Source organism: Mirounga leonina, unplaced genomic scaffold (assembly GCF_011800145.1).
Source record: "Mirounga leonina isolate KUSES-001 unplaced genomic scaffold, KU_Mleo_1.0 Mir_151, whole genome shotgun sequence".
NCBI classification, from domain to species: Eukaryota; Metazoa; Chordata; class Mammalia; order Carnivora; family Phocidae; genus Mirounga; species Mirounga leonina.
Window position 1 is genome coordinate 15,699,386 of NW_023270377.1, and position 27,125 is coordinate 15,726,510.

Consider the following 27,125-nt stretch of genomic DNA (forward strand, 5'->3'; position numbering starts at 1 on the left):
ATTTGTATGGAATCAGAAAAGACCCTGAATCGCCAAGGAGATGTTGAAAAAGAAAAACAAAGCTGGGGGAATCACGTTGCCCGATTTCAAGCTATATTACAAATCAGTGATCACCAAGACAGCATGGTACTGGCACAAAAACAGACATACAGACCAATGGAACAGAATAGAGAACCCAGATATGGACCCTCAACTCTATGGTCAAATGATCTTTGACAAAGCAGGAAAAAACATGCAATGGAAAAAAGACAGTCTCTTCAATAAATGGTGCTGGGAAAATTGGACAGCCACATGCAGAAGAATGAAACTCGACCATTCTCTAACACCACTCACAAAGATAAACTCAAAGTGGATGAAAGACCTCAATGTGAGACAGGAATCCATCAAAATCCTAGAGGAGAACATAGGCAGTAACCTCTTTGACATCGGCCACAGCAACTTCTTTCAAGATACATCTCCAAAAGCTAGTGAAACAAAAGCAAAAATGAACTTTTGGGACTTCATCAAGATAAAAAGCTTCTGCACAGCAAAGGAAACAGTCAACAAAACAAAGAGGCAACCCACAGAATGGGAGAAGATATTTGCAAATGACACTACAGATAAAGGGCTGGTATCCAAAATCTATAAAGAACTTCTCAAACTCAACACCCAAAAAACAAATAATCAAGTCAAAAAGTGGGCAGAAGAGATGAACAGACACTTCTCTGAAGAAGACATACAAATGGCTAACAGACACATGAAAAAGTGTTCATCATCATTAGCCATCAGGGAAATCCAAATCAAAACCACACTGAGATACCACCTTACACCAGTTAGAATGGCCAAAATGGACAAGGAAAGAAACAACAAATGTGGGAGAGGTTGTGGAGAAAGGGGAACCCTCTTACACTGTTGGTGGGAATGCAAGTTGGTACAGCCACTTTGGAAAACAGTGTGGAGGTGTCTCAAAAATTTAAAAATAGAGCTACCCTATGACCCAGCAATTGCACTCCTGGGTATTTACCCCAAAGACACAGATGTAGTGAAAAGAAGGGCCATATGCACCCCAATGTTCATAGCAGCAATGTCCGCAATAGCCAAACTGTGGAAAGAGCCGAGATGCTCTTCAACAGATGAATGGATAAAGATGTGGTCCATATATACAATGGAATATTACTCAGCCATCAGAAAAGGTGAATACCCAACTTTTACATTAACATGGATGGGACTGGAGGAGATTATGCTAAGCGAAATAAGTCAAGCAGAGAAAGTCAATTGTCATATGGTTTCACTTATTTGTGGAACATAAGAAATAACATGGAGGACATTAGGAGAAGGAAGGGAAAAATGGGGGGGGGGGAATTGGAGGGAGAGATGAACCATGAGAGACTATGGACCTGAGAAACAAACAGTGTTCTAGAGGGGAGGGGGAGGGGGGATTGGTTAGCCTGGTGATGGGTATTAAGGAGGGCATGTACTGCATGGAGCACTGGGTGTTATACGAAAACAATGGATAGTGGATCACTACATCAAAAACTAATGATGTATTGTATGGTGACTAACATAATATAATAAAATTAAAAACTACAAAAAAAAAAAAGAATTGAAAGAAACCCTTGAAGAACATAGTTTAAAGCCACCAAAAAAGTATGATTCAACGAACTAAGAAAAGCTAGGTACAATTAGGCATCATGCATTCACCCACATCCCCCACCCCCACGAGGCCCCCATGTCTCATGAGATCTACTTGAACTTGCTGCGCCCTATCAATTGCACAGCCCCTAAAAGTCTGAGCCCTGTACTAGTTCCTCACATGTACGCTCCCCACCACCTCTGCCTCCAAGACTCTGCTCCCCTCTTGAGCTATTTCTCTTCCTCACTCTACCTTCCTTGAAGGTAGCCCCACCATCAGCTATCTAGCCCCACCATCAACAGCAATAACAAAATCCCTTGCAACGACTGCTCTGTTTGGTGAATTTTACTTAACATTCTAAAGGGTACCAGGGAGGCATTATATTTTCAGCCCTTCAACCTTGCCCCTTGCTTCTTGTTCCACCTCTCCTTCTCTTCCCCTCTTCTCTTCTCCCACCTTGGATGCTATTACGCGGAGCACTTTTATTGCCCTTTCTGAAACCTTGGCACACTGACCCCAATGCCTCACGTAGGGCAGCAGGTGGAAGGTGGGTGGAGTGACAGGGAAGGAAAAAGGTTCACTTTCTACCTATGCCCTGATCAATGCATTTTCCCAGATAAGCCAGTTTTCTCTGAAAGATCATTTTTTATTGAGGTATATTTTACAGTCTATAAAATGCATTGATCTTCCGTATATAGTGTGATGGAATTTGACAAATGTATCTGAGGGTACTTAAGAAACCACCACACGGTTACTTGACGTGTATCAGTAGTTGGTTCTTTTTTATTATTAAGTAGAATTTCATGGAATGGACATGTTATCTATTCTGCACTTGGACATTCGAGTTGTTTCCGGGTTTTTGTTGTTATGAACAAGCTGTCTGAACATTCTTGAACAATTTCTTGCATAGACATGGTTTTATTTCTCTTGGATAAATACCTAGGAGTACCATTGTTAGGCTCTAGGGCAGGTATATATTTAATTTTATAAGAAACTGCCCAGCAGGGTTTCAAAATGATTTTATCATTGTACACTCATACCAGCAATCTAAGAGAGGCTAACCGTAGCATATCCTCACCAGCACTTGGCATTGTCAGTCTTTTTAATTCTGGCTATTTCACTTATCTTTTTAAAAATATTTTATTTATTTATTTGTCAGAGAGAGAGAGATCACACAAGCAGAGGGAGAAGCAGGCTCCCCACTGAGCAAGGAACCTGATGTGGGACTCAGTCCCAGGACCCTGGGATCGTGACCTGAGCCAAAGGCAGCCACTTAACTGACTGAGTCACCCAGGCATCCCAATTCTGGTTATTTTAGTGACTGTGTCATGGTTCTGCATTGTGGTTCGAGGAGAAATTTTGATGCTAGCCATCAAGGTAGTTAAATTTTCTCTACCTTGGGCGCCTGGGTGGCTCAGTCGTTAAGCGTCTGCCTTCGGCTCAGGTCATGATCCCAGGGTCCTGGGATCGAGTCCCACATCGGGCTCCCTGCTCAGCAGGAAGCCTGCTTCTCCCTCTCCCACTCCCGCTGCTTGTGTTCCTGCTCTTGCTATCTCTGTCTCTGTCAAATAAATAAATAAAATCTTTGAAAAAAAAAATTTTCTCTACCTTGTTACAAAACCACACTGTAAGTGTTGCTAATCACTGCTTCGTATGATCCCACCATCCCCCAGTTTCATGAGTAAGGAATTCACCCCGGGATTTTCTTTTTATCTGGAGTATATCCATGTTTTTGTTTGTGGTTCTGGAATCACTAGTTACTTTTGAAGCAAAAGCCCCACCTATAATTTCCCCTTTATCCAACAATTTTCAACTGCCTGTTTAAAAAAATCCTTTTAGAAAATCGTTCTCTTGTAGAGATATGTACCTAAAGTATTTACAAGCAAAATGGTATGATAAATGGAATTTACTTCCAAGTAACGTGAAGTAGGAGAATATTGTGTAGTGGTTAAGATGTAGATAAAACAAAATTAAACATAAATTCCTAATTGTGAATATGGGTTTGGGTACAGGGGTTTCTACTTTTATATATGTATTTGAAATTTGCCTTCATAAAAAGTTAAAATATATTTTAAATTTTTGTGTAGTTTTGCTCCATCTTATTTCGTGGCTATTAAGCTACTATTATAAGATGGGAAACTACAAGCAGGAAAAATATGGATCGCTAAACCAAATAGAAGGGTAAACACAGAATTGAGTACACTATTGTGGCTAGAAGTGGCAGGAAGATGCAAGGAGGGAAAATGAGTGATGGTACAAAGAAAGATGAGCAAAGAGGATAGAGGTGAATAGCTTTCAGGGGCTCTCTCCAGACAGCCCGTGGGGGATGCTGTGCTGGGACTTGGGATCCTGCCCTGGAAGAGGGCTGGGGTTGGGGTAAGGGAGAGCAGCATCGGTTAGAATCAGAATCTGAAAACACAGGACCTGATGTTAGGACACCATATGGGCACCTATCTTCGTGGTGGATAAAGCCCAGGAGGAAATAGGATCAGTTACATAATTTTCCATGTCATATAAGGAAAAAATATATCTGGTCTCTAGAGAAAGCACAGTTTTTCCTAACACATAGTACTGAATATATATATTAAATTTTTTAACAAGAGAATTGGCCTCAGGGATGCTGAGAGCTGGTTCAGCCAATGTGGAAAAACATTTTGAGCCCTCCAGCAAGGGCGGATGGAGGAAAAAAAACAAAAAAACAACCCCCCCCCCCCTAAATCCAGAGCTTCCCACAGCATAGGCATGGCTCTGAAATCCGCGTGGTCCTGGCCACTCCAGCCCTCCCTCCAGCTGGTGATATGCTCAGGTCTCTTCACTACCCACCTGGGGTCCCGACTGGCTTTCAGTGACTTCTCTTCCCACTACCCCAGTGCTCTCTGTGACTCTCACAGACCTAATGATGATGCTTGGGAGCCATGATTTAGCTAATGAGTGAGTATAGCTAACTGCCAAACTTTGCAGCCCCCCAACAATGGTGATAATAAGGAACTGGCCCTTGTTGAGTTCTTGTCCTGGACCAGACATTGTGCTCAATCTTTTGCATCCTTGATTTCATTCAATCTTCAAAATGACCCTATAGGTTAGATACTATGATTTTTTTTCTCTATTTTACAGGGAAAACAATTGAGGATTCGAAAAATCAAATACATTGTCTACGGGCAAACAACTAATGAATGTCAATGCTAACTAAAACTAATTCAGGTCTGCCTGAAATGCAAGCCTGAAGGCATTTTGTTGTCTTCTGTGCTTTGTTATGTACTAGCTAATGATAAAAATAATAGGTTTATTTAGAATAAAAATTAAAATTACAATTGGGTGTATTTAGAACAGGGTTTCAATAATTCAACCCATATTGATTGACCTACCTTGTCCTAGGCCTGGAGGGTATAGCAGAGACCAAAATAGACACATTCTCTGTCCTCAGGGGATTTACATTTAGGGCCAGGGATTAGCATTAAACAAATAAATGCAGAAATGACTTCGGGTGTGGAAGTGCTAGCAAGGAAAAGTAGATGGTGTTAGAAGGTTATATTGCAGAAGCTAGTTTAAACTGAAAAGAATTCATCATGGAAGAGATAAGCGTTTACCAGAAGTTGGAAAGGTCATTATTTTGTGGTGTGAGGAAGGCGTAGGACCTGGGAGGCCCTTACTGGAAGTGTGTGTGATCAGAAGCAAGCCCCAGACCCAAGCTGGTCATTTGACACTTGCAAAGGTAGGAATTCAACAGATCTCCTGAACATACCCTCCCAAAAAAGGCATGTGTCTATGGTACATAGGTCCTGGTATATAAAGAACAGGCAATTGACTTCGTGAGAGACTAATAAAGGGCTGGAATTGAGCTCTTTGCAGCCCCTTAGGACCTGCAGTGAATGAGTCAAATAGATTTTGAAACAAATGAAGTCTCTGAGTTTGAACTTAGCAAAATACCAAACTCCAATAGCTTCAGAATGAAGAAGTTAATATTCATTCCAAAACAGCCCCCAAATTTCTGCCTTCTAATTATCGTAGGAAAAAGAGCAAAATGATGTGTGGTTGTCAAGTAATTTCCTTGCAGCTATCCTGCACGCTCTCCTATCCTGGTGCTTCTACCCGGCCAGGTACTCACAGCTATCGACCTGTGTGGATCCATCCAGAAGCTTCTAGGTGTATGCAAGCAAATATAAATATACAGTTTTATTCCTGCTCGTTTGTACACAAAAGAGATCGTGCTGTACAAACTTTTCGGCATGTTGCTTTTTTTTGTTGTTCTTCTCCATCTGTTTTGGAGATCAGTTTCATTCTTTCCTTCTTTTTGCTCTTTTTCACAGCCTCAAACTAGTTCATTTTTTGATCTAATTTATCAGCACTCTTCTTGATGGCCATTCACATTGTTTTCACTTCTTTGGCTTTTGCAACCATGACACATGAAATACCTTAAAAATATCTATTACTCTGCATGAGTATATCTAGAGCATAAACCCAGTGAGGCTTTATGCACTGTCTACTTTTTCTGGATATTGCCAAATATCTCTGGTTCTGTTTGCCGGCAATTTTCCAACGAAGTGTGCTATTAAACTTGGAAATTTGTCCACTGTGATGTATGGAAAAAATGATATCTAGTATATTTTTGCTTTGCTTTTATCTTTAGTGAATTCAGGCAACCATTAGCATGTTTAAGGACCGTTTTTTAGTTTTGTTTTGGTTTTTGTTTTTTTGGCCAGGTCATCAAATATTCCATCTTGAATGAAATCCCTGGTCTTTTTTTAATAAACGTTTTGTTTTGTAACATCTGCAAAATTAAGAAGTCTGTGCACTGTTGTTGTTTTTGTCCTGCAATAGCTCTAAGCAATTGGGCTAACTTCCCTGAGCAAACTTGCTTAAAATAACTCCAACTAAAAAAAAGAGCATTATGGAAATGAAGATAAACAATTCTTCAACTTGACATAAATTCTTTTCGAGTTTTTAAATCAATTTGAACCATGCCTCCTCTTTTGTGGTCATGGGCTTTTTAAAGCACAGCTTGAAGAGAGAAAAATGTATTAAATGCATTTAAAGATTTTTTTTTTTTTTTACAGAAAAACTAGAAAAAGAAAGAAGAGGCACTTTTGTACTTCATCTCTATTGTATAACGAGGATAACAATTGAGCTTCTGAGTTTAATCAACACGTCATCTCCATCCCAGATCTGTTCAATGAAGGATTTGTTAAAGGAGTATTAAGTTCACACGGTATTAAATGAGTGGCTGATCTTTATGGGGGTGATTACTTTGTGTAATTATCTGGACATTTGCCTAGTTATTTTCTTGACCTTAATCTAGCCATGAGTACAGATTCTTAAAGTAAATGCATGATGAAAATCAGTTCGTCCTCATTTCGTATGTGATAAAAATACAGACGAGTCTGTTCTCTTTTTCGATGGGCATGGCTGCTTTTTGTCGGTGATACGTAAGACTTTGTGAGCATTCAAGATTCTCCAGCTATTGAAGGGCTGATCTCAGCACCCCCTGGAAAGCATTCTTAATTATCTCCTAAAAGATTCCCCATTGGGCCACTTTGACTTTCCCAGACATCCAGTGTGAGCACTCCCAGTCTAACTTGGAAGCCCCAACTAATGGATAGATGTGTGTGGGGGGAGGTTTGGCTAACCCCCTTCTGTCATCCGCCATTGACACCGCGCCCCGCCCAAACCCTTGCATAACTTGAAGCGCGCAGCTTTGCTCATCCGATTCATCAACAGATACTCTGTCCTGAATCTCGATGCTTAATGACTTTCCAGTTGTTCTATAAAATAGGTTCTCAGACTGTGGAGATTCTAGAGACAGCTATGTTAAAAATTGCTGCTACATCTGCCCTTTCCTTCTCTTTAGGCTTCTCACCAGCCACCCATGAGTTCTCAGGGATAATGAACTGTGGTTCTGTGCATTCAATTCCTTAAGTGCCCATGACGTATGGTCAAGGCTCCTACGGACGATGGCTACATCCAATTTACTTACAGGATCTCCCTATTTTGTGGTGGCTTTTGATTCTCCCATCACCAGTGCCGCTTCTTTTACATCATATGTGACCCTCTTTATTAAAAAAAAAAGAAAGTCTATTAAAAAAAAGCCTCCTGAAATATTGAGAATAGTCTGTCTTCTCACTGTCATTGATTTAGAGACATTTTTTTTTTTAAAGATTTTATTTATTTATTTGAGACAGAGAGAATGAGAGACAGAGAGCATGAGAGGGAGGAGGGTGAGAGGGAGAAGCAGACTCCCTGCTGAGCAGGGAGCCCGATGCGGGACTCGATCCCGGGACTCCAGGATCATGACCTGAGCCGAAGGCAGTCACTTAACCAACTGAGCCACCCAGGTGCCCTAGAGACATTTAAAATGGGTAAACCACACAGTCATAAATATCCTCTGATATGTTATACAAAGATAACAGAGGACATGAAATAGTTCAGTTGAACCCAGGCAGCTCATTAACATGTGTTGATGATGATGTCTATTTCTATGAGGAGATCTTGGATATTGAAAGGATAATGACCACCAGGAAAAAGCAGTCTGCCCTCTCCCCACTCCCTCTACTCCCTTCCTTTTTTTTTGTCTATTTTACACCCTCCACACAAAGAGAGCCCACTGCTCTTTCATTTGCTAGGCCACTATAATTTTTCTTGACATGGCAATTACTTTTTAATCTGGTTAGCATAGACTGTAATGGAACCAAGTCGTAAAACATCCTTTCTTGTTATTCTTTTGTTTTGCTTTTAATTTATTGCCTTGATTTCAATCCATTTTATAAGCCCATTAAAACTCAATCACTCACTTTGAAGTCAATCACTAATCAATTTTGGGTTTTTTTTTTAAGATTTTATTTATTTATTTGACAGAGAGAGACACAGCGAAAGAGTGAACACAAGCAGAGGGAGTGGGAGAGGGAGAAGCAAGCTTCCCACGGAGCAGGGAGCCTGATGCGGGGCTCGATCCCAGGACCCTGGGATCATGACCTGAGCCGAAGGCAGACGCTTAATGACTGAGCCACTCAGGCGCCCCAATCACTAATCAATTTCATTTATTTTTGTGTGATGGGGAGTAGGGAGGGTAGTTACCCAGTACGTCTCTATTTCAATAAATTTTGTGTTAAAAATCAGATTAATTTAGGGTTTACTCTCTGGGCAGAGGGAGAATTCCATACAAATAAAGAGAGAAGAAGTAAAATCCAGAACCTGGTTGGCGTTTTAGCGGGTAGGAAAAAGGTGGTACATGCAGCATCTAAAACATGCACTGACTTCATGAATTTAAATTGATTAGTGAAGATAAATGAACAACTGTCACTCCTACTGGCTGGGGTATCCCTTCTAAAACTGAATCTAGGATCTCAAGGGTAGAAAGAAGAACATATTTTGATAGCAGTTTACAATTTTAAAAATGCTTATGCACATACGGTTTCCCTCATTTTGTTCTTCAGTGTGGCTCTTGAGATAGGGAAGGAAAGGCATTGATTTTTCTACTGTATAGGTGATGATATTAAGGCCCAGAAGAGATTCAAGCAATCGGTTTAACATCTCATAGCTTGCAAATGGAAGACCAAGGAAAATCCTAGATCTTGGTGCTTTGGTATATTCTCTGCCATGCCATTCTGGACAGTGACGTTTTCAGGGCTTCGATCTATGTGTTTTACTTACAAATGGCGGCTCCCAAGATTGCTAAATGTGTTCTTCCTATATATTAGTTGGATTTTTTGAAGACACACAGCAATTCTATGACTACTTTGGTTATTGGCAGTGGTGGACTGGCAAATCATTCTCAAAAAAAAAAAAAAAAGACAAAAAGAAAAACCTGATTTGTAATATTTGCCAATCTCTGTGGTGTAAATACTATCACCATGATTGGTTTCAAGCTTACCGAAAAGATGTCAGTGAACTCAAAGTTGGGAAGAAATACACACACAAAGTTGGGTTCTTCTAAGGCACAACTTGCACTTCACTGTTACCAATGAGGCGACTCTGTACCATAACTGCAAGTTCTGCTGTTCTCAGGACAAGATGCGGTATTTCAAGAAATGTGACACAAATATGCAAATTCGATCATTCAGCAAACATTTAAAGAGTATCTACAACATCCATGATTCTGTGTTGAGCCCCGCAGTGGAAGAAGGAGTAAGTAGGAACTGGTCTGCCTTCAAGAGTTGTACAGTGTAGTTAAGATAAGAGGCATGCCCACAACCAACATCCATGATTCTGTGTTGAGCCCTGTAATGGAAGAAGGAGTAAGTAGGAACTGGTCTGCTTTCAAGAGTTGTACAGTGTAGTTAAGATAAGAGGCATGCGCACGACAACGTCCATGATTCTGTGTTGAGCCCTGTAATGGAAGAAGGAGTAAGTAGAAACTGGTCTGCTTTCAAGAGTTGTACAATGTAGTTACGATAAGAGGCATGCCCACAACCAGCAGGAAGGCGGGAGAAGTCCACCATGATCTGTAATGGAGCACAGGGCAACCGTGTGTGAAGACATGGGAGAGTTAGTGGTAGCATTCAGCAATAAAAAATAAGCAGTTTTTCAACAAAGTTGAGTGTGTAAAGAGAATTTCCCAGCTTGAAGTGCAAGTAAAAGCAAAGGACGAGTTCTAAACATGTTCTGTTTGTGAGAGTACAAAGGGGAGGTTAAATAAAACCATGAATGAGGAAATTAGCCTCAAGGGACCATCTCAGGATAGGGTTTCTCAAAGGGGAGTCTGAGCAGACTAGTGTTTGAATCACCTAGCAAATTTGCTAAAAGTATATATATCTGAGGAATCCACTCCAGGTCTACATTCAGAATCTCTCTGGCTCACTGCATAGTAAAGTTTGAGGACCAGTGTGTCAACAATAAAAAAATTCAAGAGAATTTGAGTAAACAGTGTTATTTTATGGAAAAAAGATTCTGTGAGCATATGGAATCTAAGTAGAAGAAAGAACATCCTAGAATCTGAAGGACAGTTGGATTAGGCAACAGGTAAAGGGGGTTGAAACTAGCGCAGAGGCCAGAGAAATGGAAAGAACCATCTAGATTGGAAAAATATTTTGAAGCTCGGTTCTCATCTTGAGTCCCTAGACACCTAGAGAGTACCCATATTGGACCTGTGGGCTCTTTTTTATCCTAAAAGTGTTTGTTCTATAAAATTTTGTACATTGGGTGTGTTATTCTATGGAGAAGATTCATGGTTTCACAAATTCCCCAAAGAGTCTGTAAACTACGAAAAGGTGGAATATCATTGTTTTAAAGGACAAAACCGGCAGTGATAGAGGTTTGATTAACTGGGTTTGAGGACGCAGAGGCTAAAGGATTGGGAAAAATAAAAAATAAAAACAATAAAAGTCCAATACTTCCCATTTTTCAGTTGGGAGATTCCAGCTGGGAGACTGATAATCTTATTAATCAAGGTAAGGACAATGAGAAGAGGAGTTTTGTTGAAAACTAATGCAAGTTCTCTTTTATACAGAACAAACTTAGATATTTGCACTCATCGATACAAAGATGTCCTTCAGGCTCATAGAGCTATCACAGGACACGGTGACAAATAATAATATTTTATTCAGTGCTAAATATTTATTGGGTGCTAAATATTTTATCAGGTGCTTGCTAAGCTCTTTACATACATTCTTATTTAATTCTTACAACAACCAATTAGTTATTATTATTCTTATATTACTGAAAAATCAAGGTTCAGAATATTAAGTGAATTTACTAAGGTCACAAATCTGGTAAATGGCAAAGACAAGACTCAAACATCTGTGGTCTTTCCCAACCAGCCCCAGAGACCATAATGAGCTTTTCTCCTATGGCTTCCACCTTGGCATTCAGTGGTAGGTCTAATTGAGCAAAGGGATAGTAACATTTGCAAAAGGAAGAAGCTTAGTTGCAGTGACTACAGACTGGATTGTGGCCACACATTTAAGAACAGTTTTGTCTATGACTAACTCAAAAAGAGACCATTGCTAAGGCAAGAGATGCTGGTGAGAGTATCATCAATACAAATTGGAATTATCCTAACTATCCCAATTCTCTTGGAATCAATCACTGCACCAAACTCAATGCTCTTTCTCTACACTATTCACTTATGCTCATCTTCTTTTCCTATTAGGAAACTTATTAATTTGATTTAAAAGTTAAAACTCACTGCAGTCAAGGTATTCCTTGTGATAGACATGCAATTTCAGCATAACATTAAAAATAAGAAATTAGTAGAAGCATGCAAATATTTAAATATGACCTGTTATCTGTATAAGGCGATACCTATTTTCAAAGGAATTTTCGACTGCTTTATATGGCTTTAGAGGTCAGATTAGCAAAGGTTCCAAGCATTTTATTCCCACTCCTTTAGCTAGATGGATTCCTTGGCTTAGAGTGAGAAGAGTCAAGCTAAAGCACAGGGAGATTCTGAATGTATGTTAATTTACTTTCTGGTTAACTTGATTGTCCTGGTAGGGTTGAGAGGATAGGGAAGAGTTCTTGGTAGGAAACTAAGGAGCTGAGAGCAGTCATTGGAAAGGAAGAGGAAGCCTGTCTGAGTCACATGGCACCATGTGGAAGAGGGTTTTGTAACCAGGATCAGGAATGAGAAGGGTTAAAAGGTAGACGAAGGCAGTGGCCATAGCCTAGAGCAAGGGAGAGGTCTGAGGTCCCTATACCATCAACAGTCTGTTATGAGAACACAGAACCACAAGGATGGAGTGCTACGTATTCCGCTCTATTGATTTTATTTCTCAAAAAATATATACACTGGCATTGCTGTAATGAAGTAAAAAACAATGGAACAAATCAGGCCCTTCATCAAATCAATAACTTTTCATATTTGAAAGGACTTATTCTTCAGAGATACCATTTAGTTTTCCACCAGCTTTGACAGAATGAGAGCTGCATTTTGTTCTTATATTTGTTTTTCCATTCCACATGCTCTTTAGGGAAGACCTAAAGGGAATCTCTTCTGGGGAAAGAGACAGTAGTAGTATCCCACCTCCAGTCTTGAAATTGTCCTCAACGATGCCCGCCCCCCAAACTTGCCTCAGTCACCAGGCCTTTAAAAGGGCTCTCAGATTTGTATGTGCCTTCCTCCCTCCTCTTCAATGATCATGAATGCAAGTCCTTGCTGCTTCGTACTTAAATTTCTCTAACTTTCCCCCAACCTGTGCCCTGCTTCATCAGTTTTGCATAACGATGGCTTTCACCATGAACTTTCCACCTAAGAACCTACAATAACTCTATGGCCTGTGGCATCAAGGCCAAATTCATCTGTTAAGTTTTTAAGGTCCTTCAGTCTGTTCCCCTGATACTTCCCCAATCCTATTTCTGATGCTCTTACACTAACAACCTATGTCTTGTCAGAAAGACCTTCTGGGGCGCCTGGGTGGCTCAGTTGGTTAAGCGACTGCCTTCGGCTCAGGTCATGTTCCTGGAGTCCTGGGATCGAGTCCCGCATTGGGCTCCCTGCTCGGCGGGGAGCCTGCTTCTGCCTCTGACCCTCCCCCCTCTCATGTGCTCTCTCTCTCTCATTCTCTCTGTCTCAGATAAATAAATAAAAAAATCTTTAAAAAAAAAAAAAAAGACCTTCTGTCTACACTGCCACATTCCTATCCTTATCTGAGTGGGTCATGCCAACTTTTTATTTATTTTTGTTGCTCTCCGGATTTGACTTTTCATCCCCTCATTGTGATATACTCAAATGTTAAGGCTTAAAATCTAGTTCAAATGTTATCTCCTCAAAGAGGTATTCTCTGAGTGTGCCAACCTTCATTTATCTCCTCTGAATTTTAAGAGCACACTTAAACATCCGCACCAAAGGATTCCTCTGCCTTGATCAGACACTATTGTTTTGCTCTCTACAGTTGCTTTGAGTAAATTAGCATTGCCGTCCAACCACCCCTTAAACTCCTCAAGGACAGTATAACAGCATACCACACTTGAATGTAACCTTCACAGGAAAGGATACCTAACAGGAGCTCAGTAAATTCTTTTTTTTTTTTTTAAGATTTTATTTATTTATTTGAGAGAGAGAGAGCGAGAGCGAGAGAGCGTGAGCAAGGGGCAGGGGAAGAGGCAGAGGGAGAAGCAGACTCCCCGCTGAGCAGGGAGCCGATGCAGAGCTCCATCCCAGGACCCTGGGATAATGATCTGAGCAGAAGGCAGACGCTTAATGACTGAGCCACCCAGGCACCCCAGAACTCAGTAAGTTCTTAATGCTTAACATATAACCCACAAATCCATAATTTGGACTAATATAATTGAGTCTCCTCAGTATGCAAAATATATCCTCACAGAAGCCTTTCTGAAATTTTGTGTTAGAGCAGAAAGAATGCTTTCCCGGAGAGAAGCACTCATGGACAGGAATTTGGCTGTCCAGTGTTCTGGAACATTCTTCTGATACGTCCACAAAGGCATGCCTAGGGGAAATTTTCTCCCCCACAGGGCAATATTGAAGAACAAGTATAGGAGAATTGAGATCTTCTGTAACTCAAAAGAGAGAGCATACTTGTTGATGAATACCATCTCTTTTGTCTAAGATTATTTCCAATTCTATCCTGAGTACCACTGAACCAGAGCAATGATACATGGGGTAAATACTTGCTCATTTATTACTAGGTTTGGGGAGAAAATCCTCACAAAGTCATTAACCATGCTGTGTCATGGAAATGGCCAAAGGGCTGGAAGGTCAGAAGGGTTGTGCCCTACATACAAGTTTTCTGGACACTTCGGTGGAGATTCTCCCTCTGATAAGACGTAAGAATATGTAGGCTGTATACGTCTTTTTTGGCAGAGTATTTGTGCCTTGACAGCTCTTAAAATGGTGATCCCAGAGGCAAAATGAATATTTGGTTGGAAATGAGAAGCTAAACCTCTTCTTAGCTTTTCTGCTTTCTTTTGGAAATTCTTTTTCATTTAAATAAACAAATTAGGCCTATACAACGAAAGCAGTCTCTGTTCATGATGGATTAGTCTGATGTTTAAAAAGAAGGCAAAAAAATGCAAAACAAGCTGCCACCACTAGTTACAGGAGAAATAGATCACAGGTGACACCGACTTCCCTTCCATCTGTGGGAGGTTAAGGAATACATTTGCAGAAGAATACACTTCACTCCAGGTATAACTGGTGGGAGGCTTCTGGGCTATGTTTTGCATTATTCTTTTGAGAACACATGTACACTCCCTGAAATTCTAGCTGCTTAGCATATTTTTCATCTCAAAACTCAAAATCAAGCTCAGATTTATCGAGAAGAAACTTTACCATACCCTTCATCTCTAATATGTTTTCTAAATCCTCATACCCTAAAAGACAATGGTGGGTCACTTTGTTAGGAGAAGTTCAGGTAGTTGAAGTGGAGAGATGTCTTGCAATGTTGCTTTTGAGTTCTGGAAATGGGTTAATTGTTTATTCGCCTCATATCAAGAATATGTAGGCTGTATACGTCTAGGTTATTGATCTGAGATACAATGTCTGAGAATTTGTGGCTAGTTCAGTGGCTGGTAGCACAGACCCAAAAAAGACCTCCGTAGGGTAGTTATTTACCCTCCCAAATACTTTGACATTATCCGGGATGGACTATGGCAGCTTCTAGCAAATTCTAAGAGTGGATGTCTTCACTTTCTGTCATCCACCCCTAGTGATTGGAAGTGGGGCCTGAAGAACGGCAGTCATCCATTAAATAATCTCCACTTCTCCAGCCGGCCCATCTACTGCCAGATTGAACCTTCTAAAGAAAATTTCTAACCAGCTACTCCAGTATCTACCCCCAGCCCTCCAGTTGTATTAAATTTACATTGCCTACAAAGGCATTTGGGAACCTCAACCATCTGACCCCAAGCCAATTTCACTTTACTTAGCTTAAGGGGAAATCACACCTTATTATACAGTAGGATTTAGCAGCACCTTACTGCTGGCTGCTGTCTCAACATGCCCTGAATTTTTATGCCTTCATGTCTTTCCTTATTCTTTTTTTCCTGGCTATGGAGCTAGAAGTTCTAGATTCAAATTCTGCTGCCAACTTCATAGGTATGAAACCTTTACAGATCACTTAACTCTTCTCAGTCTCAATTTCCTTAAAATGGGAATAATAACATCTACCTGATAGGCTTCCCAAAGGGTTATAGATGGTACATGAGTTAATGCTGGGGAAAGAAGACAGTATATATTGGAAATGTTATTGGTTAGATTAAGATGCTATTCCTGACAGCTGTGTTGGTCGGATATTCCTAAGAAAAACAGTGCATTTGAAGGGATACACATGGATTTATTTGGGGATGAGAGGTTGTTCTGTTAGTAAGGAATTTCAACCTCAGCACTACTGATATTTTGGCCTGGATACCTCTTTGTAGTGGAAAGTTATCCTGGGCATTGTAGGACATTTAGCAAAATCCCTGGCCTCTACCCACTAGATGCTAGAAGCAACCCCCTCCCAAAGTTGTGCCAAGGAAAAATGTTTCCAGACATAGCCAGTGCCACCCTATCTTATCTCTAAGTCAGGGGACAAAATTGCCCTACTAAGAATCACTGTTAGAAATTTCAGAGATATATTATGTCCACATCACTGTCCTAATGCATTGAACACAATCTTCTAGAAGGACCTAGTCCCTGCCTCGGAGACATTATGAACTAGGGAAGCAGACAGGTATGTAAGGAACTCCCTGTAAAACATGTCTGAAACAAACGAATGCTATGAAAGAAGGGTAAACTCAGGGTGTTGGAGGCACAGAAGGATCCATCAAGATCTGGAGAGTGGAGGTTGCAATATATGCAAAGCACAAAGAGAAACTTCCTTCAGCATTAGTCTGGAGAGCAGAAAGGCAGCCTTCGGCTCCTGGCTAGCTCACCATTGAAAGTGAATTTCAATACAGTTGTTGCTAAGGGAAAATTTTTGGGAGACTGAACAGGTGAAAGCTTTTGCAGAGGAATTGAACTTTAAAGAAGCAAGAGAAAGAATGGAAATGGAAGGGTCCAGGAGAAATGTCAGACTTTGTAGAAAGAAATTTTTAAAATTTCTTAACTCTTGGGCTAAAGCAATCATCCTGCCCATTCTGGTAGTGCCTTTTGCTTTCCTTTCCCTTTCCCTTTTGCTACTTCTCCTTCTTAAGAAATATTTTTTTTTATGATTTTATTTATTTATTTATTCATTTACAGAGAAAACGTGAGAGAGAGAGAGAGAGATCACAAGCAGTGCGGAGGGGCAGAGGGAGAAGCAGACTCCCCCTGAGCAGGGAGCCCGATGCAGTTCTCCATCCCAGGACCCTGGGATCACGACCTGAGCTGAAGGCAGATGCTTAACTGATTGAGCCACCTAGGCACCCTAGGAAATGGTTTTTATGTGCTCACAGTTCAGGTTCCTGAAAGTACTGATACAACCAACACCCCCCCCAACACACACACACACACACAACTTGATGGTATCAAAGTGAATCTAAATTACTCTAATATTAGGTGAGCCCTAGTGGTGGCCCTTCCCGTTTTGTTCCAGGCAAGTAGATAATCAACACTGAATGTGCAGAGTGAGGACAATTGGAAATTCAGTTTTAATGTGAGTCCTCTATCCTTATCTAGAAGAAATTAGAGAGGTACTCAGTTTACCATGGGGGGCTAAAATACACTTGCAAGTGCATAGCAATCCCTCTGGTTGTCAGGGTGGGGATTCAAAGAACTGGAAGCTGGAGAACGAGCCATAATTGACAGTGCCCAGCCAAGGGCTTTTGAGGTCATGGCTGCAGGATCCCAGCCTTTTATCCCACCCTGCTCAAAGAATGCAGAAAAAGCCAGGAAGGATGGAGCTGGAGTGATGTAAAACACAATCACTGTAAATATCTCAGCATGCGTCTTGCTGACAGTGGGAAGTCCAGCTCTGGAAGAAACACTGTCAGCAGTAGAATCTATTTATGTGAAGGATTAAGCTAGAAAATGCTTATTCTTGTTGATATTTTTAGTAGTTCTCTGAGAATTTTGAAACTGTTTTCTATATGCTTTTTTGCTTGCTTGGACTTTCATACTTATAACCGATCCTATTGAATGCATCCATAAGGTTTAGATTGACCCACAGACTTTTAATAGCTAAATTAAATAGCAATTGGGTAGTTAGAAATATTGAAAAAAAAAAATGCCCTGCATCAGATGTTAGGAAACATGAGTTTGAATCTCAGATGTATCAACTGTTAGATGGTTGACCTTGACAAAGTCATGAATCTTATTTGTAATACCCAAATATCATTCTAGTGGTCTTATTTCTTAGGATTTCTATGAAGGCAAGATAAATTGATATATGTGAAAACATTTGGAGACTTTACAGCTAGAAAGGAAGGAAGGCGCCCATGGGGTTCAATATTCTATTTTAAAGGTGTGACCAATCCAAAACACTCCTTTTTTTCAGCTTTATTGAGGTATAATCAACAAATCAAGTTATATTTAAAGTGTACAAGGTGATGATGTGATATACATACCCATTGTGAAAAGATCCTCTGCTTCAAGTTCATTAACACACTGACACATCCATCACCTCACATATTTATTTGTTTTTTCCTTTTTCTTTCTTTTTTTGGGGAGGGGTGAGAACATTTAAATTCTACTTTCTTAGTAAGATTCAATTATACAACACAGTGTTATCAACTACAGCCACCATGTTGTACATTAGATCCTCAGACTTTATTCATATTATAACCCTTTTACCAGCCTCTCCCCATTTCCCCCACCCCCAAGTCCCTGCCAAACACTTTTCTAGTCTTTGTATCTGTAAATGCAATTTTTTTTTTTTTAAGAGAGGGAGAGGGCAGGGGAGCAGCAGAGGGAGAGGGAGAGAGAGAATCTTAAGCAGGCCCCACTCCCAGTGTGGACCCCAATGCGGGGCTCAATCTCACAACCCTGGTTTCTTGACCTGAGCTGAAATTGAGAGTGAGAAGCTTAACTGACTGAGCCATTCAGGCGCCCCAAGAGTACAGATATTTCTTTGAGATAATGTCTACATCAAACTAAAAAGCTTCTGCTCAGCAAAGGAAACCATTAACAAAATGAAAAGGCCATCTATTGATTGGGAGAAAATATTTGCAAACCAAATATCTGATAAGGCGTTAATATCCAAAATATACAAAGAACTCATACAACTTCATAGCAAAACCAAAGCAAAACAAAACAGAATACAATTAATAAGTGGGTAAAGAACTTGAATAAACATTTCTCTGAAGAAGGCATATAGATGGCCAACAGGTACATGAAAAGGTGCTCAACATCATTAATCATCAGGAAAATACCACAATGAGATACCACCTCACACCTTTTAATGGCAATTATCAAAAAGACAAGAGATAACAATTGTTCATGAGGATGTGAATTAAAGGGAACCCTTGTATGAATGGGATTGTAAACGGGGGTATCCACCGTGGAAATCAGTATGGAGGATCATCAAGAAATTAAAAATATGAGCTACCATGTGATTCAGCAGTACCACTTCTAGGTATATTTCCAAAGGCATCAAAACTCTTTATAGTGAAATGAGAAATATTTCTGACAGAACTACTATATCCTGGTTAATGGCTATCCTGTTACATACTGTGCTTATGTTTTTTGGTTCTTTTTTTTTTTCCTCTTTACTTTCTTGTCTTCACAATACTTCTTTTTCATGCGCTAAGAGCCTGGTTAATAACAAAAGTGTCCCTGTCAATCTAGATCTACAACTTGGCTGATAGATCTTCACCAATGGTTGAAGCAGATCTACCTAAGTGAGACCATCTGGGGAGACTTATTGTTAGTAAACGCTAATGATTCATGTGTTTCCTTTAAAGGGTAAAAAATAGCTACAGAGTTTGGGTAGTAACCTCATTTAATATGACTGAAAGGGGCAGTTCTGACTGACACAGTTTTATTAAAGTGGTCACAGAAACAACAGGACAGGCTTGTTGAACGCTAACTGTTTTCGAGAGCAATCAATTTAAATTTTGAATAAGCAAACCTAATAATTATGTCTTATTTACTCATATTTTTATTGGAAGGGAGCTCAGAGTGATAAAATTGGTTTGCAACATCCTAACAACTGGTGGGATTTTGTTTGCTTGATTGATTAAGTGGTGTGGTTGTTTAAATTTTTTTTATAAGTGACTGAGGACATTTTTTTTCATTTTAGCTTCCCATCAGAAGAGTTTCCTATCAAGCCAACAAGATCCAGATGTAATTTCACTGATGAGCAAGACATCTCTGCCAACTGAATTCCTATTGATTAGCATCTGACTTTGTTTGTCAGCAAAAAGAAAAACTTATTCTTTAATGGCATGTTTCAGTACATAACCAGTGGGTGTATGTCAGGGAGGGTGTGGACGGAGGGGTCTCTTTCAAAAGCTGATGAAAATATATCAGTGTGTATAATCATTTTTGCTCTCCACCATATAGATAACATCCATAATCTTGAGGCAGCCAACATCTTGCCCTGCAAATGAAAACAGTAGTTGGCTTGATGATCTTTGGAGTTGGAAGTGATCATGGGCTGGGATGGGGGACACACTGTGCTGACTCTGGGGTCAGTGTCACTCACTGTCCACACCGCTCACTGGCTTCTCCTCCCTAGAGGGCCTAGAGGGATCATCCACAAGCCAGTCCTTCTCACCAGGTGGGAGGAATGACAACATCTAATGACCAATATAGCTGTTTTGGGAGATATGGCAGCATGAAGGCAGGTTTCTCACCAGGAAAGTCTGAATGGGGATTTTTTTTTTTTTTAACAGAGTAGTAGTTTTTTTGTTTTTTTGTTTTTAACAAATAGAGTCTGTTTGTTTAACAAACAGACCTACTGTTTGAGCCCATGCCTTTGGCCCTAAGTTCAGCGTTGTGTCCAATACGCCAGGCTTTCTATCTGGCTTTACTAACGGAATATATTGTCTATGCTTTTCAGGTGAAACCATTGTTTCCCATGGGTAGGATTTTTTTTTCTCCTAATGAGGACCTTTCATTACTAATCATATAAAATTCAATAATTTATGAGTGCAAAGAATATATTACATACGTGTCATAAGGAAAGAGCATAAGGAATCAGTGTTAATATTACAACAACTAACCCATACACCTATTGCTTTAACAAATGGATATGCTTCTTTCACATTAACCTGTGTGTCCTTACATCATGAGAGGGAAGCAAAAAGGTGCACAACATATTTAAGTAATACGAAAAATTTCCAGGAATGACTTAAATGATATAGATGTTCTTAAGTGATTGACCAAAGACCTATCACAAGTTCCTATTCCCTTCCCTCTGCAGTTGAGAGTATTTCTACTCACTTGTAGCCCTCAAGGAACTAAGAGGTCAGAATGCCTGCATTGTGCTGCAATAAAAGAGAGAAACTGGCATAAAAATGTGGGACCATCCAGGCTGTATAAGCGGTCGGTTTCTGACAGAACCCACCTGCTCTAAAGTGGTAATAAGAATTTAGTTAGCTGAATATCAGTAAGCTATCCCCTTCAAGCAAATGAAATGCATTTCATATAGCATATCATGAAGCATGGTTCAATATGGAAAATATTTTTGTGATATAATTCTTATAAAATAGAATTTTAACTCCGAGAGAATGCAGGAGACTTTAATCTTGGATCTTTGACCCTATTCCTATTCAGATGATCTCTCCCAGTAATCCTGTCATTTACTGCCCATTAAGCCATTGTCCTCTTAACAAATTCAGACTTCCCCAAGCCACACCCATTCCCTGTAGGTCCCGCTGAATTTGACAACGGGAAACCAATGGCTCAGTGTTCTTCCTTTCCTGGCCTGGTCCCCATGAGGCCCTATTACTCTCCATCCCTTCTCTCAATGCCCACTCGCTAGTCACATGCTTAGTTTATGCTTTCTCATCTTTGACTCCTTCTTTTCATATAATTACATCCTTATCTAATGTTTTCTCCCTCTCCCTTGCCCCTGAAGTTGATGTCAGGTTTCCTTTAACGGGGCATAAATGTGGCGGCAGATTACCTGTGGCAGTTTCTAAGGGGTGGCTCATTATAATTTTCAATTGTCTGTTCTTGATTCAAAGAGTCAGCTAAAGTTCTGGGTGGTATTATTGATAGCAGGGAAGTTGTTTCTAATTAGGAAACCAAGAAGTTTTGTATGTATATGTATATATATGTATATGTACAGTTATTATATGTGTATATTTGTATAAATATAAAAATAAAATAAATATGAAAGCAAATATATAATATTATAGTTCTCTGTATAATTATAATATATACATATAATATAGAGGGTAGGATACAGAAAGGGGAAGGGGAGAGATAGCAATAGCTACATTAAGTAGCTAGCAACATATTTAAAAACGGAGTATAAGAAAAAATCTTTCCCTAAAGCAGTCTTACTGCTTTGCACTTCAGTATTATGTTTTGAACTTTTTTCCATATAAATTTCACTTTTGCATTTCTGTGAAACCCTCGTTGAGAATGTTATACACCTCAAGTGTGGCTCCTATTAATACAATATGAAAAAAATATATTTTTGGCATTGAGTCTGGGGGAAAAAAACAAAATAAAATAAAGATTTTCTAAAGACAACCCCCAATTTATGTAACCTGTCACACTTCCATCTTCAATTTGGCTGTTAGGATGCAGAGACCCAAATATTGTGCTTAATTACAGCACATATTTACACGATGGTTAGCATATTTGTCTTCCTTTTTTCTCAACTGTGTTTTCCTCTTTTTAAAGCAGCTTAAAATCATTTTTGGAGGATTCAAAGTGTAACTAAGTTGAATTAAATGGATTTAAAATATGCCTTTAAGGAAAAATATTCTTTTTAAAAATATTTTATTTATTTATTTGACACAGAATGAAAGAGAGAGAGGGAGAGGAGAGAGAATGAGCCAGGGGGAGAGGCAGAAGCAGACTCCTCGCTGAGCAGGGACCTGATGCGGGACTCGATCCTGGGACCCCAGGATCATGACCTGAGCCAAAGGCAGATGCTTAACTGACTGGCCACCCAGGTGCTCCAAGGAAAAATATTCTTAATTAAGGGAGAATGTTTATGATGGATGACTATATATACGTTCAGAAAACGAAGATATAGTACATTATAAAAATGGGAGGAGAACAGAGAGAAAAGCAAAAAGTTATATTGGTGGTGATAGTATGAGCATTATTATTTAGAGAGTATGTGTGTAATGTGGAAAAAAGGTAATGAATAATTACAGAATGTTTTAATTCTATCATCTTCCGTGTCCAAGAGAACCAGGACATTGGTATGGAAGGAAAAAAAAAAAAAAACATTTTCAGGGAGGTTAAGCAAAAAACTCTATAGTTTTCAATTGGCACTGAAATTGAATTCAATATAATTCCAACTAACAATCCCAGCAGAATTTTTTTGTGTGTGTGGGAATCAATAAGCTAATTCTAAAATGCATATGGTAAGACAAAGGAACTAAAATAGAATAATTTTTTTTTAAAGATTTTATTTATTAGAGAGAGAGAGAGCACATAAGCAAGGGGGGTGGTAGGCAGAGGGAGAAGCAGGCTCCCCACTGAGCTAGGAGCCTGATGCGGGGCTCCGTCCCAGGACCCCTGGATCATAACCTGAGCCGAAGGCAGACGCTTAACTGACTGAACCACGCAGGCCCCTAAAATAGAACATTTTTGAAAAAGAACAAAGTTGGACAACTCATATTACTTGAATTCAAGACTTACTGTAAGCGACAATAATCAAGCCAGTGGTGTAATGGCAAAAGGATAATAGTAGAGATGAGAGGAATGGAATGGAATCCGGAAATAAGCACACATATATGAGTTAATTGATTTCTTTTGAAGTTGAAAAGGCAATTCATTGGAGAAAGGATAGTCTTTTCAGCAGACGATGCTGGAACAATTGGATATCTATGTCCAAATTCAAACTGTGATCCAGATCTTACTCTCTATGTAAAAAATTTACTCAAAACAGATCATAGACACAGAGTGCCCAGGGGGCTCAGTCAGTTAAGCCCCCAGCACTTGGTTTCTGCTCAGGTCATGATGTCATGGGTTGTGGGGTGGAGCCTTGTGCCAGCTCCCTGCTCAGTGGGGAATTGGCTTGAGATTCTTTCCCTCTGCCCCTACCCCTACTTGTGTGCACTTTCTCTTTCTAAAAAATAAAGAAATCTTAAAAAAAAAAAAAAAACAGATCATAGACTCAATGTGAAACTTAAAACTGTAAAAGTTCTAGAAGAAAGCAGAAGAGGAAAATACTGGTTCTGCAGTGTCCTAAATCCCTTCCAGAAACAAGGGAGATTTTAGTCTATTTATTTTGCCTCCTGGAGTTTGCTGGATGTCTGATCCACAGGTAGGAGAAAGTGGTGTTTCTGGGAGTAGTCCCTGACTGTGGACACCATGTGGTCTAAAATGGTTCCAGAATGCTTCAGCCTTTATGATCCAGCTGCAGCAGGTGCGATTTAGCCATTGATTTGGCACAGTGGAGAAAATCGTATTATTCTCTAGCTTTTGCCATTCGTGCAAATGGTCCTACTGGGCCTAAACAGCCATTTAGAGCCAGCCTACTTTTTGTCCTCTGAGTCAGAAGAAGAGCTCTTCTTGCCCAACGATGGAAGAAATGTGTGGCATTCCTCATTCCCTTTCCCGCTGATGATTTGTTTTGCAGCCTCTCCCTTGGTAGCGCTCTGTAGCAGCTGTTCCTTTCCTTTGGTGTGTATATATCTCCTTTTATCTTGGCAGACAAGGCAATTCCTTTGAAATAAAGGCCCCTTCTCTGTAGCAAGTGACCTTGAGACATTCAGCGCTATCATTTCCCAGCTGTATCAGTGACTCCAAATTCAATTTCAAGGTTCTTGAAAGCTTTCCCTTGTCCACCTTGTGTTCACTTGCCTTCATTTAAGAGTCCTACAAGGCAATTGCTTTGGGATCCTTGTATCCATTTTAGCATGTGTCTAACTTGGCCAAAGAGAATTGCAGCAAGCATGGCTTCAATGCCTTCAGCCTGGCAGTGATCAAGGCATCACAGTTGGGGCCTCTGTCATGTCTTTGGATGCTGTGAAGAGCCAGTAATGAGAAAAGAGGGAAATGTCATGCTAGGACCTCGGGGTCCAGATCATGCAAATCATTTAACAATATAACGTACAGACTCAATTACTCACAGTATATAGGACCATGAGTGCTTTTCCAACAGTAAACTTGAATAATAAGCAATTATAAGCATATTTTAAAATGCAGATGCATGCTTCTGATTGATGGGTGGGATGGTAGACATGTGATGCCATTGAAACATGCTATTTATGGTTGTCATCAATTATGTTGGTGTTTGTCAAGGAACAGGCTTCTGAAACTTAGCTTCCTCATTTGTAAAATTTATGTCTAAGGCATTTTTCAAATCAGGCCTTCTAGGCCACCTGCTTAGAGACTATTCAGAAATATATCTGATTCAGTTGTCCATGATTTCTCATCTTTTATCCCATAAATCCTATTCCAAAGGAAAAAAAAAATGAGAAATGGGTTTCATCTCTAGTGCCCAGGATTATCGAGTGGTTTTGGCTTCCTGGGTTGAGAAGGATTCTGAAACTGCACTTAGGATCCCTGAGCATAGGATCGAGGAAAAGTAGCAAATAGGTCTCAGGAATGCCATGTTGGCCTATGGGTTTCTCCCAGTTGTACTCTTACTCCCCGTGTCTGGTCTATTTGATTCCTTTCCTCCGTCTTTCTCCCTCTTGGTGAAATTCAGATTGCCTGAATAAAAACTAGCCTACCAAGAGAATTTAAAAGGACTTTACTACCTCCCATCTATTTGACATTTTGACAGATTGTAATTACAGGGGAAACTGACAGGGATTAACAATGGAGTTAGGGGTTCAAATTAAGCAAAATCTCAAAAAATAAATTATACCCAGTCTTCACTGAAAAGTAAAGGATTATTCCTGTATTTATTCTGAGATCTCTAGGAATCTCTCTGGGGGCATTGGTAGGGGAACAATAAACTCTCTTTTGCCCCTCTTAATACTATCTCATTCCACTGGAAAGAAACACACACCCACAGTACTACCTCCTGGATATGATAAAGAACATTTAATAAATGCATCGTAGGAGAACATTCAAAGATCTTAGCATTCAAAAAGAGAGTAATTTATATTGCAAGTAAAACTCTACAGCTAATAACTTTTTTCTCCAATCTTAGCCACCGATCTCCTGTTGTTCAACAGGAAAGATCAACTTTAGTTATTACTTAAAAATGTTGAACTGAATACTGAATAACATGTTAAATTCCATGATTATCTAATAAGCCAAATATCAACCAAGGCTTCCAAGAAAGATTCACTATTATTGACTAGGAATAATTTTTACTGTTTTTTTATGCTAAGTACGCCATGCTTTCTATATCAGGGCAACTGGAGTTTGGGATTTCAAATGTTTGCCTATATATTCAGTGAAATTCAGTCTTTGGAGTTCAGAAAAGTGATGCCCTCTCTTTAGCATTTCATTGTGATTTAGCTAGCCAATTTTGGGATCTCAGGCCCATGTGTGTATGCAGGTGGAGCATGGTGTGTGTGTGTGTGCATGTGTGTAGATGTTTGGTGGGGAGATTTTTTTTTTCTTTTCTTTTTATAAATAAATCTTAAAAAGTTCTTATTTAAATTCCAGTTAGTTAATATACAGTGTAATATTAATGTTAGGTGTACCATACAGTGATTCAACATTCCATACATCACCCGGTGCTCATCATGACAAGAGCACTCCTTAATCCCCATCACCTGTTTCACGCATCCCCCCCATCCACCTCCCCTCTGGTACCCATCAGTTTGTTCTCTATAGTTAAGAGTCTGTTTCTTGGTTTGCGACCCCCTCCTATTTTCCCCTTTGCTCATTTGTTTTGTTTCTTAAATTCCACATGAGTGAGATCATATGGTGTTTGTCTTTCTCTGACTGACTTATTTCACTTAGCATAATATTCTGTAGCTCCATCCATGTTGTTGCAAATGGCAAGACTTCATTCTTTTTTATGACTGAATAATATTCCCTTATATAATCTTCTTTATCCATTCATCAATCAATAGATGCCTGGACTATTTCCATAATTTGGCTTTGTAAATAATCCCGCTATAAATCCCTTCGAATTAGTAATTTTGTATTCTTTGGGTAAAGACCCAGTAGTGTGATTGCTGGATCATAGGGTGATTTTATTTTTAACTTTTTGAGGAAACTCTATACTGTTTTCCAGAGTGGCTGCACCAGTTTGCATTCCCACCAACAGTGCAAGAGGGTTTCCCTTTTACCACATCCTCTCCAACACCTGTTGTTGCTTGTGTTTTTGATTTTAGCCATTCTGACAGGTGTGAGGTGATAGCTCATTATGGTTTTGATTTGCATTTCCCTGATGATGAGTGATGTTGAGCATCTTTTCACGTGTCTATTGGCCATCTGTCTTTCTTTGGAAAAATGTCTGTTCATGTCTTCTGTCGGTGGAAAGATTTTCAGTATTTCCTAGATGAATACACAGAGCGAGTGTTGGGAGGATGCAGGTGAAATGGGACAGTGAGTCCTGGGCATTGCAGGCTGGTATAAGCTTGGCCCTACCCTGCTCCATCCTTTTGCCTTCCAGAGTTTATT